This window comes from Puma concolor, chromosome F2 (assembly GCF_028749965.1).
Source record: "Puma concolor isolate L17-30 chromosome F2, mPumCon1.1.hap2, whole genome shotgun sequence".
Taxonomy (NCBI): Eukaryota; Metazoa; Chordata; class Mammalia; order Carnivora; family Felidae; genus Puma; species Puma concolor.
The window spans coordinates 26,846,321-26,863,530 of NC_141684.1; positions in this window are offsets into that span (position 1 = coordinate 26,846,321).

The window sequence follows — 17,210 nt, forward strand, 5'->3', positions numbered from 1 at the left end:
TAGTTTATTTCTTCTGTGTCAGTTTTGACAGATTGCGGCTTTCAAGGAATTGATCCATTTTATCTAAGTTATCAAATTTGTGGGCATTGTGTTCATATTTTTCCCTTTATTATTCTTTTAATGTACACGGTGTCTATAGTGATGTCCTTACTTTCAGTTTTGATATTAGTAATTTCTGTGATCTTTTTATGTTAGTTTGGTTAGAGGGTTTTGATTTTGTTGATGTTTTCAAAGAGCCAGCTCTTTTTTTATTTTTTAAGTGATTTTCTCTGCGATGACCTGTTTTCAATTTTATTATTTTTTTCTTCTGTTTACTGTGGATTAAATTTGCTCTACTTTTCCTAGTTTGCAAAGAAGGAAGCTAACATTTATGATTTTAGATTTTCTCCTTTTCTAATATATACATCAACCACTATGAATTTTCCTGTAAGCACTGCTTTTTGCTGCATCCCACAAATTTTGATAGGGTGTGGACACTATCTTTTGAATACATTGCTTAAAAAATAAGCATAATTCAAGTGCAGTAGTCAATATTTTTTTTTTACTTTTAAAGATATGTGTAATTGTGTGTGTTTAGTGTTTTTAGATTATAACTATTATTTTGTGGGGAAATTAATTTTTAAAATATAGAGTACTAATTGCATGGGTAAGAGTAAACTCAGCAATTCACACTAACCTTGATATTTTCCTCTTCTGACATCAGAATCATACCTTCTCTTTTGAGATCATTGAGATTTACTGTCATTTGACTACTGTTTCACCCAATTCCTCAGTTAAAAGAAAAATAAAAGGTTCACTGATGAAGCATCCTACCTTTTATAGGTATCTATAAAAATTATCAATAGGAATGTCCTAGAGACACTGAGAACTGGATCTTCCAGAACCAGCAGCGTGAGATTTTCTCTTTTTATTCAAAATATACTGGTACATTAAATACACTGTTAAAAATTATTTTTTCCCCATAAGTCAAATTGTCAGACTATTTATTACAGTTTAGAAACAAGCCTTATCCCTATGCCCAGGTTTGATCAGAGTCAGGTAGGGAACCTCTCATTGTGGAGAATAGTCATTTCTCCAACATGTGCTTATTGACTTATCAGCCTGCTCTTTTTTGAAATATCATAACTTGCATATTATATCCAAATTGTATCTTGATGATAATCTTTTGGGGAAATTGTGTCTGTGAAGGGTGATGTTCTTCAAAACCCTGCTACTTATTTTAAACATTTATATTAACTTAATTTTGTAAGAAAATTTACCTCTTGTACTGAACACATTTAAAAAAACTTCCTTCATTGCTGCAAACATCAACAATTGTTTTGGAAATTGTGAAGAGAATGTATCAGTAACTCAACTTGTGTATACCTGAGAAGTGTTAAATTATGTGGTGATATATAGTCATACCTTGTTTTATTGTACCTCACTTTGTTGTGTTCACAGATACTGTGACTTGCACAAATTGAAGTTTTGTGGCAATCCTGAATTGAACAAGTCTTTCAACACCATTTTCCAACAACATTTACTCTCTTCCCTTCTCTGTGACACATTTTGTAATTTTCATAGTATTTTTAACTTTTTCATTATCATTATTGGAGTTGCCACAATTTCATGATAAAACTTTTTAATAAATGAGAAGTTGCCTCTTATGGGTGAGTAAAGAAAATGGTTTCTTAAGTTAATATCTATTCCTGGTGAAGATGCTGTGAAGATTGTTGACATAACATAGGATTTAGATTATAAAAACTTGGTTGATCAGCAAGGTTTGAGAAGATTGACTCAAATTTTGAAAGAAAGTCTACTGTGGGTAAAATGCAGTAACAGGTTACATGCTACGGAGAAATCTTTCCTGAAAGGAATGTGGCAATCCAAGTGGCAAACGTTATTATTTTGGTTTAAGAAATTGCCATAGCCACCCCAGGCTTCAGCAACCACCTCCTGATCAGTCAACAGCATGAACAGCTACAGCAACATCAAGATCCTCCACCAGCAAAAATATTACAACTTGTTAAAAGCTAGATAATGTTGAGCGTTTTTTTAGTGATAACATATTTCTTTTTTTTAATCTTTTTTAACATTTATTCATTCTTGAGAGACAGAGAGACAGAGCATGAGTGGGGGAGGGGAAGAGAGAGTGGGAGATACAGAATCCAAAGCAGGCTTCAGGCTCTGAGCTGTCAACACAGAGCCCGACGTGGGGCTTGAACCACAAACTGTGAGATCATGACACGAACGGAAGTCTGACGATTAACCGACTGAGCCACCCAGGCGCCCCAATGATAACATATTTCTAACTTAAGGTATGGATGTTGTTTTTTTAAGACATGTTATTTCACACTTAATAGACTACAGTATAGTGTAAACATAACTTTTACATGTATTGAGAAACAAAACAAATTCAATTGACTCACTTGATTGCAATATTTGCTTTATTGCAATGGTCTAGAACCAAACCTGCAATATCTCCAAGATATGCTTATATAGCATGTTTTCATCATATTAAGACAATCTTTAACTAGGTTGGTTTTTTCCTGACAAATTATTTCCATGTAGATAGAGCTTAAATCAGACTTTGTGGCTATAGTTATTAATCATGTATTTATTACTTTCCTTGGTTGTTAGCTTCTTATAAACATAGTATCTTACATTAATTGATATATTAATATATTACATTTATATATTCATGCCTCATATATGAATAATGAATAAATGTATATATAGTATATCACTGAATATATAGTAACTAAAAAGTTGATGTTCAATCATTCATTAGTAGATATGAGAAGAGTTTAACATTATTTGAAATTTTGTATCTTTCTTTTTAGCATTGTATTGACATAAACAGCTGCTGATCCCTAACAGACAAAAGTGCTGATGACAATCTAGGGTAGCTTAATGTCTAGTTATCTATGTGTTTTTCAGGACAGCACTTGCTCTGGACATCATATAAACATTTTGCTAATTATACATCCAAATGGGATTTGATGAATAGCTAAGTCTCACTGCTATATAATACATAGGGAAAATCATGTGTTTTATTTAAGGGAATGTATAAGTTTAAGTAGGAGAGTTTGAATAGCATATTTACTTCTGACTACCAAAGTCCCACCTCTCACAAGAGAAGCTGGAGACAAACCAGAGCTGTCCTTGTTCCTGTTCCCTTTCATAGAACATAAACGAGTTTTGATCAGAGCTAATGGGACCTAAAAAGAAGTACACACTGGAGCTAATGGAGGAAAATTCATTGAAGAAGAAGCATAGAAGAAGAAAAAGATAATTGCTTCCTCCATCTTCTGTAAATTGGCACATATACATAAGACGTATGGATCCATATCAGCTATCTATGATCATGATGGAAAAAGCCTAAGAATGAAGCCAATAATTTTGACAATTACAGATATTAAAAAACCAGAACAATCCTGGTCCTTGATTATATACCAGTTTGGAAATGTCTCCCTCTGTATTTATTTTTATAGGAGATTCTTTAAGCCTCTTTCAATTAAATATTGTTTTCCTTGCATTCAGTATAACTGATACATATACTTCATCCAATCCATCTATATTTTCTTTCAAATTTCCTGGGAAAACATGTTTCAAATTGATTTCTCAATTTTTTCTAACTCCACCGGCTATGTTACCACCAGCTCTCCTTGGAACATCCCAGTAGTCTCCTAAATGTTTTCCTTGCTTCCACTTTAGTTGCCATTTAAATCACTGTGCAACTAGAATTGTCTTTTAAAAAATATTCATTATTGTTTCACCTTCCTGATTAAACTTCTCCAGAGATTTCCCATTGCAGTTAGGGGAAAAAAAAAAAAACTTCATGTTCTGGATGTGGCCTTGTGTCATTTGCTGTTGTCTGCTTTTCCATCCTTGTTTCATACCATTCTCCAACTCATTCACTATTGTTGTAGCCACATCAGAAACGTGTTTTACAAATGTGTCAAGATGTTTCTATCTTAGGGCTTTTCCATAAACATTTCTGCTGCCTCTACTGCTTGTCCTACTGGCTTCGTAACAACCGAATCCTTTTTGACATTCACACCTCAACTCAAAATGGCATCTCCTCAAGGAAACTTTCCATGATGACCTACTTTGAATTAGCCATCTGATGACTTCCTTTCATATTACTCACTTTAACTATTCAAATAGTATTTCATGCTATGTTTTCTTTTGCCTTGTATCAACTAAACATTTTTTGTTTGACCTCGCTTAGTAGGACAGAAGTTTCCTGTAAGAAGAAACCTTGGGTATCTTGATTTCATGTTGTACACAGCTAGAGCACCACTGCATTCAGAATAAGCCTTCTATTTACATTTGTTACTTATGAAAAACCTCTCAGTCCCTTGTCATTCCTCCAATATTTTTATGCTGGCATTTTCATGTTTTTTGTTGTTTTTTTTTTCCTCCCTGCCTTTTTGTGCTTAGTTAGTATAAATCCAATCCAGAGGACTTCATCACATTTGGATATATCAGCAAAATTCTATTTTCAAGCCTGGAAAATTACAGAATTTCTAGAATATAGCAAAAAGCATTTTATGGCTTTTATAGTATTATATCTAAATATTCAGCCCAACTTTTTTTTTTCAAGGAGATCCCTATATGTTTGTCCTGAAGGTCCTGAGATTGCATCTTGGAGTTTTTTCCAATATGCATTTTTTGCTTCCAACTCCTTCTCCATCAAAGTAGTGAAAATAACGATATTGCGTGTCTGAAACTAACATTACACGGAATATTAACGAACTGGAATTTTAATAAAATTTATTTAAAAAATCAGGAACAAAAAGCAAGGAAAAAGAGAATGCCTGATGGTTCCAAATTATTGCCTATAAGATTCTTTTTCCCCTTTCTGGATTTTTTTGGGGAATTATTAAATAAAAATTAAAGTAATTTTTTAAAAGAAGATTTTATGCTGTTTCATTTTCACATTTTAAACCTTTAAATAAAGACACTAAATCACAATGAACATATTGAAAGAATGTGTTTAATTGATCTGTAGATGGAATATGGTTTTAATAAGGTGCTGTGGACTTAAATGAGGAAAAGCCTCTAAAATCATAATTTGATTTTAATATTACTAATAAAACATTACTGTAGGTTCTTAAAAATTAGAACATGATTTTAGTGTTACCACTTAATTCAAGACTTTTTCAGAGTATAGGCCATTCTTATAACTCCAGTGCATTGCAAAGTGTCTGACACCTAAGAGGTATGCAAAAATTTTTATTAAACTGGTCAACAGTCCTCATTCATGATCTTTGCAGTGATAAGTTTAAAAATAAAACAAGGACAGACAAGCAAAAGTCTTCCATGCTATTGTTGAGGGGAAAAAAATAAATAAAAGCAAAGCTTTTATGTAGTTCCATAAACCTTGAAACTGATTTTTTTTTTAATTTTTTTAATGTTTATTCATTGTTGACAGAAGGAGAGAGACAGAGCTTTAGTGGGGGAGGAGCAGAGAGAGAGAGGGAGACACGGAATCTGAAGCAGGCTCCAGGCTCCGAGCTGTCAGCACAGAGCCCGACATAGGACTCAAACTCACCAACCGTGAGATCATGACCTGAGCCAAAGTCGGACGCCCAACTGACTGAGCCACCAAGATGCCCCGAAACTGACATTTTGAGTAGAGATCTTGATCCTCTTAAGCACAGCTGATGCTGCGTAATTCATAGCATTCATGTGTGTCATCCCATTATCATCCCTACCTCATCTCACACCAAATTACCCATGTATTTTCCATGTTCCCTGGTCTTTGATTTTACCTTTGATTTCCTGGCCTTTAAATTTTATTTCCCTTTTGTATGAATCTCTACTCAACTGACACAGACCTCGTGCATTGGCTAATTCAACCCCAACCACATTGACCCTCTTCCTTATGGCCTTTCACTCCGGAGACTAGAAAATCTAGACATTTCCCTCTCAAATATCTTTTCAGCTCAAGATGGGCATGCGGCAAAATTCTCACAACTGGGACATAAAAATCATCTTATGGGGGGAAAATATTGCTTTCTTTACCAAAGAAACAGAATTTACTAGAGTTTTCCATCTAGTTCTTTCCTGAATCTGGACATATTACTGGAACTGCGGTATCAATTTTTTAAAGCATAAAAATGGTCAGTTGAATCAAAGAGACGCTGGACCTCATTTTACTCAACAACTGTGGCTCACTGACAATGCTGGCAGTCTCCTACCTCTACATTTTTCATCATTAAGAGAAACAAATCTCTACTTATATATTCTAGTGAAGGCCAAGTTCTGTATTACCAAATAATAGACATCATCTGTTCAGATGCAGCCAAAATATTACCTCTTCTAAGATGAATTCAGCAACCCTTCTGGGCAGAGACAATGGTGCCCTTACCTGGCATCCCACTATTCTTTGTTTATAGTGCTTCTTTAACCTCAGTGTCCCTATTATTTAATGGTCTGCCCACTTATGGTATTTTTCTTACTTGCTAGACTGTGTGTGATCTTCTTGAGGTCATGAGTTGTATTTTATTTATTTTTAAAGCCACCAAATCTAGACTGTGTCTTGGGGAGTATAGCCTTACAACAAATGCATATTAGATTGAAAATATTTTAATTGGAGCTGGGATGGGGTAAAACAATTACACTGTATTAGATATTAAGAGATCATTGCTAATTTTATTAAGTGTGAAAATGCTATTATGTTTATATAAGAAAATGTCAGTTTTTGGAGTTGTATTTTGAAGTATTTAAGTACTGTTAAAAAAATTCAAATGAGTAATCTTGAAAATCTAATTGGCTTTATCAAATGATTCATGAATAGCTAGTAGAAAGCTCCAAGGAGCTGTACAAAATAGAAGATTTTTAAAGATAGAGGGTGGAAAAAATGAATTGGTAAGCAAGGAATGTATTGTTTTAAGCAAATTCGCCCTCCTAAGGGTGATGGAAGGAGTCTATAAGTGAATTACCTCTTGATATTGACCAGGAAATTTTAGTTTGTCTGGTTAAAGGTTACATTTCTGGTGGGGTTGAAACTGTAGTTAGGTTAGGTATTAAGTTGATTTATTGACTTAGGGCTTTAATGTTAACTGACACCTTTTTGGGCCCGTGATTTTTTTTTCCAAACAGTACAAATTATATTATGTCTTAAGATACTTTATGAAACAAAATGAGGTGAAGAGTGATAAAAATAAGTGTGCAAAGTGTAGATAATTTTTGATATGTGAAAGGGCGGGCCTATGCCAGCCGACTCCATCTTGTTCTGTGTCCTTCACCTTGACCACACCTCCTCCCCTTGAGTAACCCCCCCCTCACCTGCCTAACAGGACTCGGACCCTTCCCCAGGACCCTTCCCCAGCCAATCGGTTGAGGCCATAGCCATTACCTCACCAACTGCCCCAGGCCCCAATAAAACCTTTGTCCTTTTGAAACTCGCTCTCTTTCCCTGGTATCTCACCGCTGCGTCGGTGCAGGTAGGGGATTGAGCTCGAGCTAGCTCGAATAAAGGCTCTTTGCTTTTGCATCGGACTCGGCTCCCTAGTGGTCTTTGGGGATCACGAATTCTGGGCATAACATTTGGGGGCTCGGCCCGGGATCCCCAAGAACCCTGAGGGACCCCCGACCCGGAGAGCCTGACTGGCCACGGTTAGTGTCTGTTTGTTCTGTCTTTTCTGTGTGAGCTCATTTCTGGAATTCTGGTAGCGCCCGACGCGGTCTAAGTGGACGCACTGGAGGACCACGGGCCGGGAGTTTCGGAAGACGTTCCGATTCTCCCTTCTGGAGGGACGTGGAATCCCCTCAAAGGTCTGAGACGAGGCGGGTCGCTCCCGCTGGTCGGCGTGAGGCCGTCGTCTTTGGAGGGACGTGGAATCCCCTCATCGGTTTTGGAGGGACATGGAATCCCCTCAAAGGTCTAAGCTAGCTTGCAGTTTTGCTTCCATGGAGTTGGAAGACTTTCTAGGGGCCCTCTGTTTGTCTGTTTTTGTGTTTCTCTGTTTTGTTCTGTGGACTTACTGGACGGACGTTATGGGACAGACTCAGACTACTCCTCTAAGTATTATGATTGATCACTTTAAGGATGTGAGGGGAAGAGCTAACAACCTCAGTGTGGAAGTCCGAAAGGGTCGGATGCAGTTTTTTTGTTCTAGCGAGTGGCCAACTTTCAATGTCGGATGGCCACCAGAGGGGACCTTCGACCTCCCTACCATCCACCGAGTCAGGAGTATCATCTCTCAGCCTAAGGCGGGCCATCTTGATCAGCTCCCTTACATTATCACTTGGCAGGACCTTGTAGAAGACCCACCCTCTTGGCTTAAGCCCTTCCTAACCCTGCTCCCTCCGGAGCCAAAACCCATTCTTGCTTTGCAGGAGACAGAGAAGAGGAAAAGTCTTACCCAGCCTTCAGCACCCCTCTACCCTGTCCTACAGGGGGGTGCTGAAGAAGAATTAATTTTTCCTCCCCCGTATAACCCCTCTAGGATGCCGGAAGAACACCATCCTCCCCCTCCGGGGGAGGCAGACGCTGTTCCGAGAGCGGGAGGCGGAAACGCTCCAGGGGGAAGCCCGCCCTTTACCAGACAAAGGGCTCAGAGGGGGCAATCCGCCTCCGCCGCCGACTCCACTATTCTGCCCCTGCGAGCCACCGGACCCCCAGACGCGGAGGGGAATCAGCCCCATCACTACTGGCCTTTCGCCACTAGTGACCTCTACAATTGGAAAGCTCAGAATCCTAAGTTTTCCGAGAAACTGGCAGGGCTTATTGATCTATTAGACTCTGTTCTTTTTACCCATCAGCCCACGTGGGATGATTGCCAGCAGCTTTTGCAGGTCCTGTTCACGACTGAAGAAAGAGAAAGAATCCTCAGTGGGGCCCGAAAACTAGTTCCAGGGGCAGACGGAAATCCCACCACCAACCAGGCTCAGATAGATGCCTCCTTCCCCTTAACTCGGCCCCAGTGGGATTTCAACACGGCAGAAGGTAAGGAGAGGCTCCGGGTCTACCGCCAGACTCTAATGGGGGGTCTCCGAATGGCTGCTAGAAAGCCAACCAATTTGGCCAAGGTAGGAAATGTACAACAGGGAAAAGATGAATCTCCGGCTGCCTTTTTAGAACGGATCATGGAGGCATTCCGTACCTACACCCCCATGGATCCAGAGGCTCCGGAAAGCAAGGCAGCTGTTCTCATGGCCTTTGTAAACCAATCGGCCATAGACATTAGGAGAAAATTACAGAAAATAGATAGACTAGGAGAAAAAAGTCTGCAGGACTTACTGGTGGTAGCCGAAAAGGTATATAATAACCGGGAGCCTCCTGAGGACAAGCAGGCTCGCGCCATGGCGGCTGCCAGCAGTAAGCAGACTCGCGACCTGGCCAGAATACTACTAGCTACCACTGCTGACTTCCCCGAGGAACGAGACCGCCGTCTCCGGCAGCTGGCAGACGACACAAGAAAAGGTAAAAGCACCAAGGGGGGGAAGCAGAGGCTGCAGAAGGATCAGTGTGCATACTGCAAGGAGATAGGGCATTGGGCCCGAGATTGTCCAAAAAGAGCTGGCGGGAAGGGAAGCAAGGCTGATCGAGTAAAAGTCCTAGAGCTGGATGAACTAAGTGATTAGGGGAGTCAGGGTTCGGACCCTCTCCCCGAACCCAGGGTAACTCTTAAAGTGGAGGGGACCCCTATTGACTTCCTTGTCGACACTGGAGCACAACATTCGGTCCCCCGCACCCCACAAGGAAAACTAGCCAACAAAAAGTCCTGGGTACAAGGGGCAACTGGTATGAGCCAGTATTCATGGACTACCCGAAGAACAGTAGATTTGGGAACGGGCCGGGTATCCCACTCCTTTATGGTAATACCAGAATGCCCCTACCCGCTGTTAGGACGGGACTTACTGACCAAGATTGGAGCTCAGATAACTTTCAGACAAGGGGGGCCTCAGGTCACCGATGGCAAGGGCCACCCCATCCAGGTCCTGACCATGAAACTGGAGGATGAATACCTCCTCCACCAGGAGGCGCTCCCGAGAGAGGATAATATAGACAGATGGCTACGAGAATTCCCCTCGGTTTGGGCAGAGACGGGGGGGATGGGACTAGCCGCTCACAGGACCCCAGTCCTGGTAGAGCTCAAGCCAGGAGAGAGTCCGGTAAGGATCAAACAATACCCCATGTCTCAGGAGGCCCGGAAGGGGATCCAGCCACACATCCGGAGACTACGAAGCCTAGGGGTACTAGTTCCTTGCCAGTCTGCCTGGAACACCCCCTTACTGCCGGTCAAAAAGCCTCACACAAATGACTACCGACCGGTACAAGACCTCCGGGAAGTAAATAAGAGGGTCGCGGACATACACCCAACTGTTCCCAACCCATATACTCTCTTGAGCTCCTTAGCGCCCTCTAGGGTCTGGTATACTGTACTAGATTTAAAGGACGCCTTCTTCAGTCTGCCGCTGGCACCCCAGAGCCAACCCTTCTTCGCCTTCGAGTGGCATGATCCGGAGGAGGGCTCCAGTGGGCAACTCACCTGGACACGGCTACCTCAGGGATTCAAAAATTCACCCACCATCTTCGACGAGGCGCTACACGAAGACCTGGGTGAGTACAGAAGGGAGCACCCTGGCCTCACCCTTCTACAGTATGTAGATGACATCCTGATTGCTGCGGACACGGCCAAAGACTGTGAGTGAGGGACCCAGGACCTGCTGGCTACCCTGGGGGCCTTAGGATACCGGGCATCCGCGAAGAAGGCTCAGATATGCAGGAAGAGGGTAAGTTACCTGGGATATATCCTGGAGGGCGGACAGCGGCGGTTATCAGAAGCCAGAAAAGAAACTGTCCTAAGGATCCCTACTCCCACCTCCCGAAGAGAAGTGAGGGAATTCCTAGGATCAGCCGGCTACTGCCGCCTCTGGGTTCCAGGTTTTGCTGAGATCGCCAGGCCCCTATATGAAGCTACCAAAGAGGGGAAAACATTTAAATGGGCTGAAAAAGAAGAAACTGCCTTTAATCAGTTAAAAAAGGCCCTCCTAAGTGCCCCAGCCCTGGGCCTACCAGACATTACAAAGCCCTTCCACCTCTTTGTAGACGAACATAAGGGAATAGCAAAAGGGGTTCTAACTCAAGCCTTAGGCCCCTGGAACCGTCCAGTGGCTTACCTGTCTAAGAAACTAGACCCAGTGGCTGCCGGCTGGCCGCCATGCCTAAGAATTATTGCGGCGACAGCACTCCTAGTCAAGGATGCAGACAAGCTGACCCTAGGACAGGAGATCTGGATCACGACCCCACACGCCATTGAAGGGGTCCTGAAACAGCCTCCGGATAGATGGATGAGCAATACACGTATGACTCATTACCAGAGCCTCCTACTCAACCCTCCACGAGTGCGGTTCCACCCCAGTGCAGCCCTCAATCCTGCAACCCTGCTACCCGACCCTGACCTAGGTGCTCCATTACATGACTGTGCGGGAATCCTGGAACAAGTACATGGATTCCGGACGGACCTGACCGACCGGCCCCTCCCCGATGCTGAGGCTACTTGGTTCACTGATGGCAGCAGCTTTGTGCGAGACGGACACAGGTATGCGGGTGCAGCGGTGGTCACCGAAACGGACACCGTATGGGCGGAGGCTCTACCCTCTGGAACGTCAGCCCAGCGAGCAGAGCTCATAGCCCTCACCAAGGCGCTGATGCTGGGAGCTGGAAAACGGCTTAACATCTACACAGACAGCCGTTATGCATTTGCCACAGCTCATATTCATGGGGCAATTTATCAGGAGAGGGGGTTACTGACGGCAGAAGGACGGACTATAAAAAATAAGCAGGAGATACTTAACCTGCTTACAGCCTTATGGCTTCCTGCCAAGCTAGCCATTATCCACTGCCAAGGGCACCAAAAAGCTGATAACCCAGTAGCTAGAGGTAATCGAAAGGCTGACCAGGCAGCCAAGGCAGTAGCCCTTACTCCAGTCCCCACCATGACCATACAACTACCAGACCCGGGAGACCCAGTTTTACCAGACCAGCCCAAATACTCCCAGGAGGAGTTACAGCGGATCAAGAAACTCCCTATGGCCCAGGAGATAAAGGGATGGTGGTATACACATAACAAGGAGCTCGTGTTGCCAGACCAGCTCGGAGTCTCAATATTAGAGCACATGCATCGGTCTACTCACATGGGGGCCCGAAAATTAAAAGACTTAATCCGACATGCCGGAATTAAGATTCACCAACAGGACACCAAAATAGAGCAAGTTGTATCTGCCTGCAAGACCTGCCAACTCACCAACGCGAGGGCCACATCAAATAAAAAAGGAACCAGGCTCAGAGGCACCAGACCGGGAGCCCAATGGGAAGTCGACTTCACTGAAGTCAAACCAGGAAAGTATGGTTTTAAATACCTTTTAGTATTTACAGACACCTTCTCTGGCTGGGTGGAGGCATACCCAACCAAGCATGAAACGGCTCAGACGGTGGCTAAGAAGCTAGTAGAAGACATCTTACCCAGGTATGGTTTTCCTGCCATGGTAGGATCAGACAATGGACCAGCTTTTATCTCGCAGGTAACACAGGCAGTAGCCAAGGCGGTGGGGGCAAACTGGAAATTACATTGTGCTTATAGGCCCCAGAGCTCAGGACAGGTAGAAAGAATGAATAGAACCCTAAAAGAGACCCTTACCAAATTAACCATGGAGACTGGCGGGGACTGGGTGACTCTCCTACCGTACGCCCTTTACCGGGTTAGAAACACTCCTTACACTCTGGGTTTTACTCCCTACGAGATTATGTTTGGCAGGCCACCCCCTGTTATTCCCAGCCTTCGAGCTGAACTTATTGCTGAATTTAAAGATCAAGAACTTTTTCTTTCCTTGAGCGGGCTCCAGAGGGCGCACGAGGACATTTGGCCGCGTCTCCGTGCCATCTACGAGGCTGGCCCGATCCCGACACCTCATCAATACAGGCCAGGAGACTGGGTCTACGTCAAGAGGCACCACCGAGAGACTCTCGAGCCGCGCTGGAAGGGACCCTACATCGTGGTGTTGACAACCCCCACTGCTCTCAAGGTAGACGGCATCGCGACCTGGGTCCATCACACCCACGCTCAGCCAGCGGACCCCTCCTCGATCCGGAAGGACGTTGTCACGCGATGGGCCATCAGTCGGGACCAACACAACCCGCTCAAGCTCAAGCTACAGCGCATTTGACCTACCTAATATTGGTAACTCTGTTAACTGCTTGTCATTGCTCATGCTGCCGGGAGTCCCCACGCCCCCCCAAAACATCACCTGGCAGATCATAGACACCAGCTTGGGGACAATACTTAATCAGACGTCCCAGAGCCACCCCAGGGACACTTGGTTCCCAGAACTTTGCATAAACCTCCAAACTCTGTTCCCCTTGTCACCATAAATGCAGCCGGTCCCATGATTGGGTCCCTAAGCTACATGACAAGGGGGGAATGAAAGGGCGGGCCTATGTCAGCCGACTCCATCTTGTTCTGTGTCCTTCACCTTGACCACACCTCCTCCCCTTGAGTAACCCCCCCCTCACCTGCCTAACAGGACTCGGACCCTTCCCCAGGACCCTTCCCCAGCCAATCGGTTGAGGCCATAGCCATTACCTCACCAACTGCCCCAGGCCCCAATAAAACCTTTGTCCTTTTGAAACTCGCTCTCTTTCCCTGGTATCTCACTGCTGCGTCGGTGCAGGTAGGGGATTGAGCTCGAGCTAGCTCGAATAAAGGCTCTTTGCTTTTGCATCGGACTCGGCTCCCTAGTGGTCTTTGGGGATCACGAATTCTGGGCATAACAATGTTCATAGACAATTTGTTTCACTCTACGTTTGTGCATGTTTGGAAATTTTCTTGGCAAATTTCATAGCTGGGCCAACGTCTATAATTCAGTTCCAAACACATATTCTTTTGGAATTCAATTGAAACTTTCCAGTATATTTATAATCATAACTTTAATCTTAAGGAAATCTTCCTAACAAATAACTTGTATGTGAAAAAAACAAGCACTTCTAAGTACAAATTATGATTCACTTCTTTCTACTAGCACAGTTCTTCTTCTTTATTTACTTTTTTACTTTTAAATTTATTTTGAGAGAGAGAGAGAGAGACCAGGGAGGGGCAGAGAGAGGGGGGGAGAGAGACTCCCAGCAGGCTCCACACTGTCAGCACAGAGTCCAACACAGGACTCAGTGTCACGAACCATGAGATCATGACCTGAGCTGAAATTAAGAGTCTGACGCTTAACCAACTGAGCCACCCAGGTGCCCCTAGTTCTTATTTTAAAAGTATATAAAATTCATATAAGATGCTACTATTGAACTTTTATTTTGCAATCAAGCTGTTATTTTTATATTAGAACACAAAAAATCAATTTTTATAGGAAATATGAAAATGAATTAAAGCAATATTGACTCCTAACCCTTATTAACATAGGATTAACTTTCAAAGAATAGGATTGATTTAGCAAACATCGATTCATTTTAACTCAGGACAAAATTACCCTGTAAAATAATAATGCATCAAATGCTGAAAAAAATACATACTGAGACTTGGCCACATTCTGAGAAATGGATACATTCCATGCACATAAAATATGTAAAATTAAATTCATGAAAAAGAGTAATTTAAATGCAGTCAAAGGGGAGTTTGGTTCAGATAGAAAAAGTTCTTTCAGTCAGTTCCTCCATTTATTTTTATGTACTTATAAAAATATAACTTCTTCCCCATTTACTTACATGAAGCTTTACATTTCCAAATTTCAGAAAACAGAAGCTTTAAGTTCTAGAAAATGTTGCCATCCCCTACCTTAGATAACACTAATGTCCCTGAGGTAGTCCTCCTCCTTAAATACTTATGCTAATTGAACCAGAAATTCACTCTGATAGCCTAGGGGTGTTAAAAGGTGATCCTGTGATCTCTCCTCTTTGCCTCTTTAAATTGTTCAGGATTCTCCATAGCAAATATCCCTAAATCACTTCACCAAACCAGGTGACCTCTTCCTATTTCTCAATATATTTTTCATTGGCACACAATATACTATACTGTATCCATGATTGTACTGAATATGGGTCAGAGGGGTAGAAAAATCATATTACATACCAAAAGATTTATGCCATAGAAATCATTCTCATTTTCCCTGACTTCATTCTATATATTTATATAAAGAAGAAAAAACATTTTTCCTTCTGAATCTTTCTGATTTCTTAGCTGAGACCCACTGTAATAAAAGATTAACAAGAAAAAAAGTTTATTCACATGTCTACCTCATGTACCCACGGGAGATACCCAGGAACAAATACGTAATTCCCCAGAGATGGTTTAAAATCCAGGATTAAATACTATCTAAATAGGGGGAAAGGAGGAGAGATACAGGCCACTTAATGGGAGAATAAATGATATTTAGGAATGATGAACTGGCCCTTAGGAAAATAGATGGGAGGTAAGATAGTTTTTGACAAATTGCCTGGGTGTGGTTTTTGACTTTTAGTTTCCTTTACTGTGGTGAGCCCATTATCCTTGGTTAATAAACTCCTGAGGAGAAAATGTATGACAATTGAGTTCCTTTTTGAGGATCTGTTGTTAGTCAGAAAAGGGGAGTTCAGAGAAAGCCTCTTTTTGCATTTGTTCTTTTTCAAGTGCCTACAGCTCAAAGTAATCAGGACATCAAAGTGGAAAATTTTAAGGTGGCATACCTTCAACCCCTATGGTCATATTTTGAGGAGGCATACTTTACTACCCTGCACTTACAAAGCCTATTATCTCAACATTTGCCTTCCTTTTCTGTGTGTAACGCCCTGGAAGTGGAGTTCTGTCTTTTGCTCTTGCTGCTTTTCATTCAGAATGTGATATTCTATAGGCTTGATAAATACACTTGTGTATTTATGTTGTGTGTGCATTTTGTTTTGGACTGCAAGAGCAGATGGGAGATAAATTCATTCTACTCTTCACATTTTAGGACCCTGTTATTATCAGCATGTGTAAGATGCTCCTCTGGTTAACTTTTGCTATGATGTGGCATAGTGTGTTTACTTTGTTTTATCTGGACCTATCAAACTCCGTTCTTTTGCTTTCAATTTTCTCTTCTTTTTCTCCCCTTTTATAAGAACCGACTCTAACATGTTCAGACTATGCCCTTGGATGTGACGGATCTTTGAAGAAGTATATTGGGTATTATGAATCTACATATCTGATTTAAGTAACTTGTATCATGGTGTAAATATTCTGTTTCCTGCTTTAAAAAGATATATCAGAACTCTTATGATCCATCCAAATTGCTGTAGCTTCTCTATCACAGTTAACTTAAATGTGGCATTGATTTCAAAGGATGTCTTGCCACATTTTCATAATCATTTCTTTTTTTTTAAAGTTTATTTGTATTTATTTTGAGAGAGAGATAGCAAGTGGGGGTGAAGAAGAGAGAGAGGGAGACAGAATCCCTGCACTGTCACCACAGAGCCCTATACAGGCCTCAAACTCATGAACCATGGGATCATGACCTGAGCCGAAGTCAAGCAAGGCTCTATACTTAACCAACTGAGCTACCGAGGCACCTCTTAATCATTTCTTTCTGATGCATATTAACTGCCTGTATTTCCCTGCCACCCCGCCCTACCCAAATAGTGCTAGAACCTACATAGTTCAGAGAGATTTCTCTGAGGTCTGTATCCAGAAGTCAGAATATTTGTTTTTCCTAGAGTTTATGTTTACTTATTTTCCAAATACTATCAAATTGCTTCCAAGCGGCAATAACTGGTTACACTCCCACCAGAAAAGAATGAGAGCTCCTGTTACCACATCTTAGACGGTAAATATATCATCTTTTCCTACTCATTTTGCTTAATCTGAGGGTATAAAGTGGTATCATATTATTGTTGAAATTTACATTTTTCTGACTACCAAAAATGGTTGAGCTTACTTTCATCCATTCTGTGAATTACCTATGAAAATTATTTTAATAATCTTTTCTTGAATTCCTGTATTTTCTTGTTTATTTGGGAATTAATTACACATTAAAATATTAACATTCATCAGGGTTAGCTGCTGAAATATTTCCTCCCAGTGTGCTAACATCTATCAAATTTGTCTATGGTTTCCATACCTGAGAAGAAATACTCACTGTTTTATTTCTGATATTTATTTTAACTTTTAAATGTGTGAAAAAGCTTATATGGCTGAATAAATTGCTTCATAGTGAAAGAGAAAGTAATGACTTTTTTTTCTTTTCTTTCCTTTTTTTTC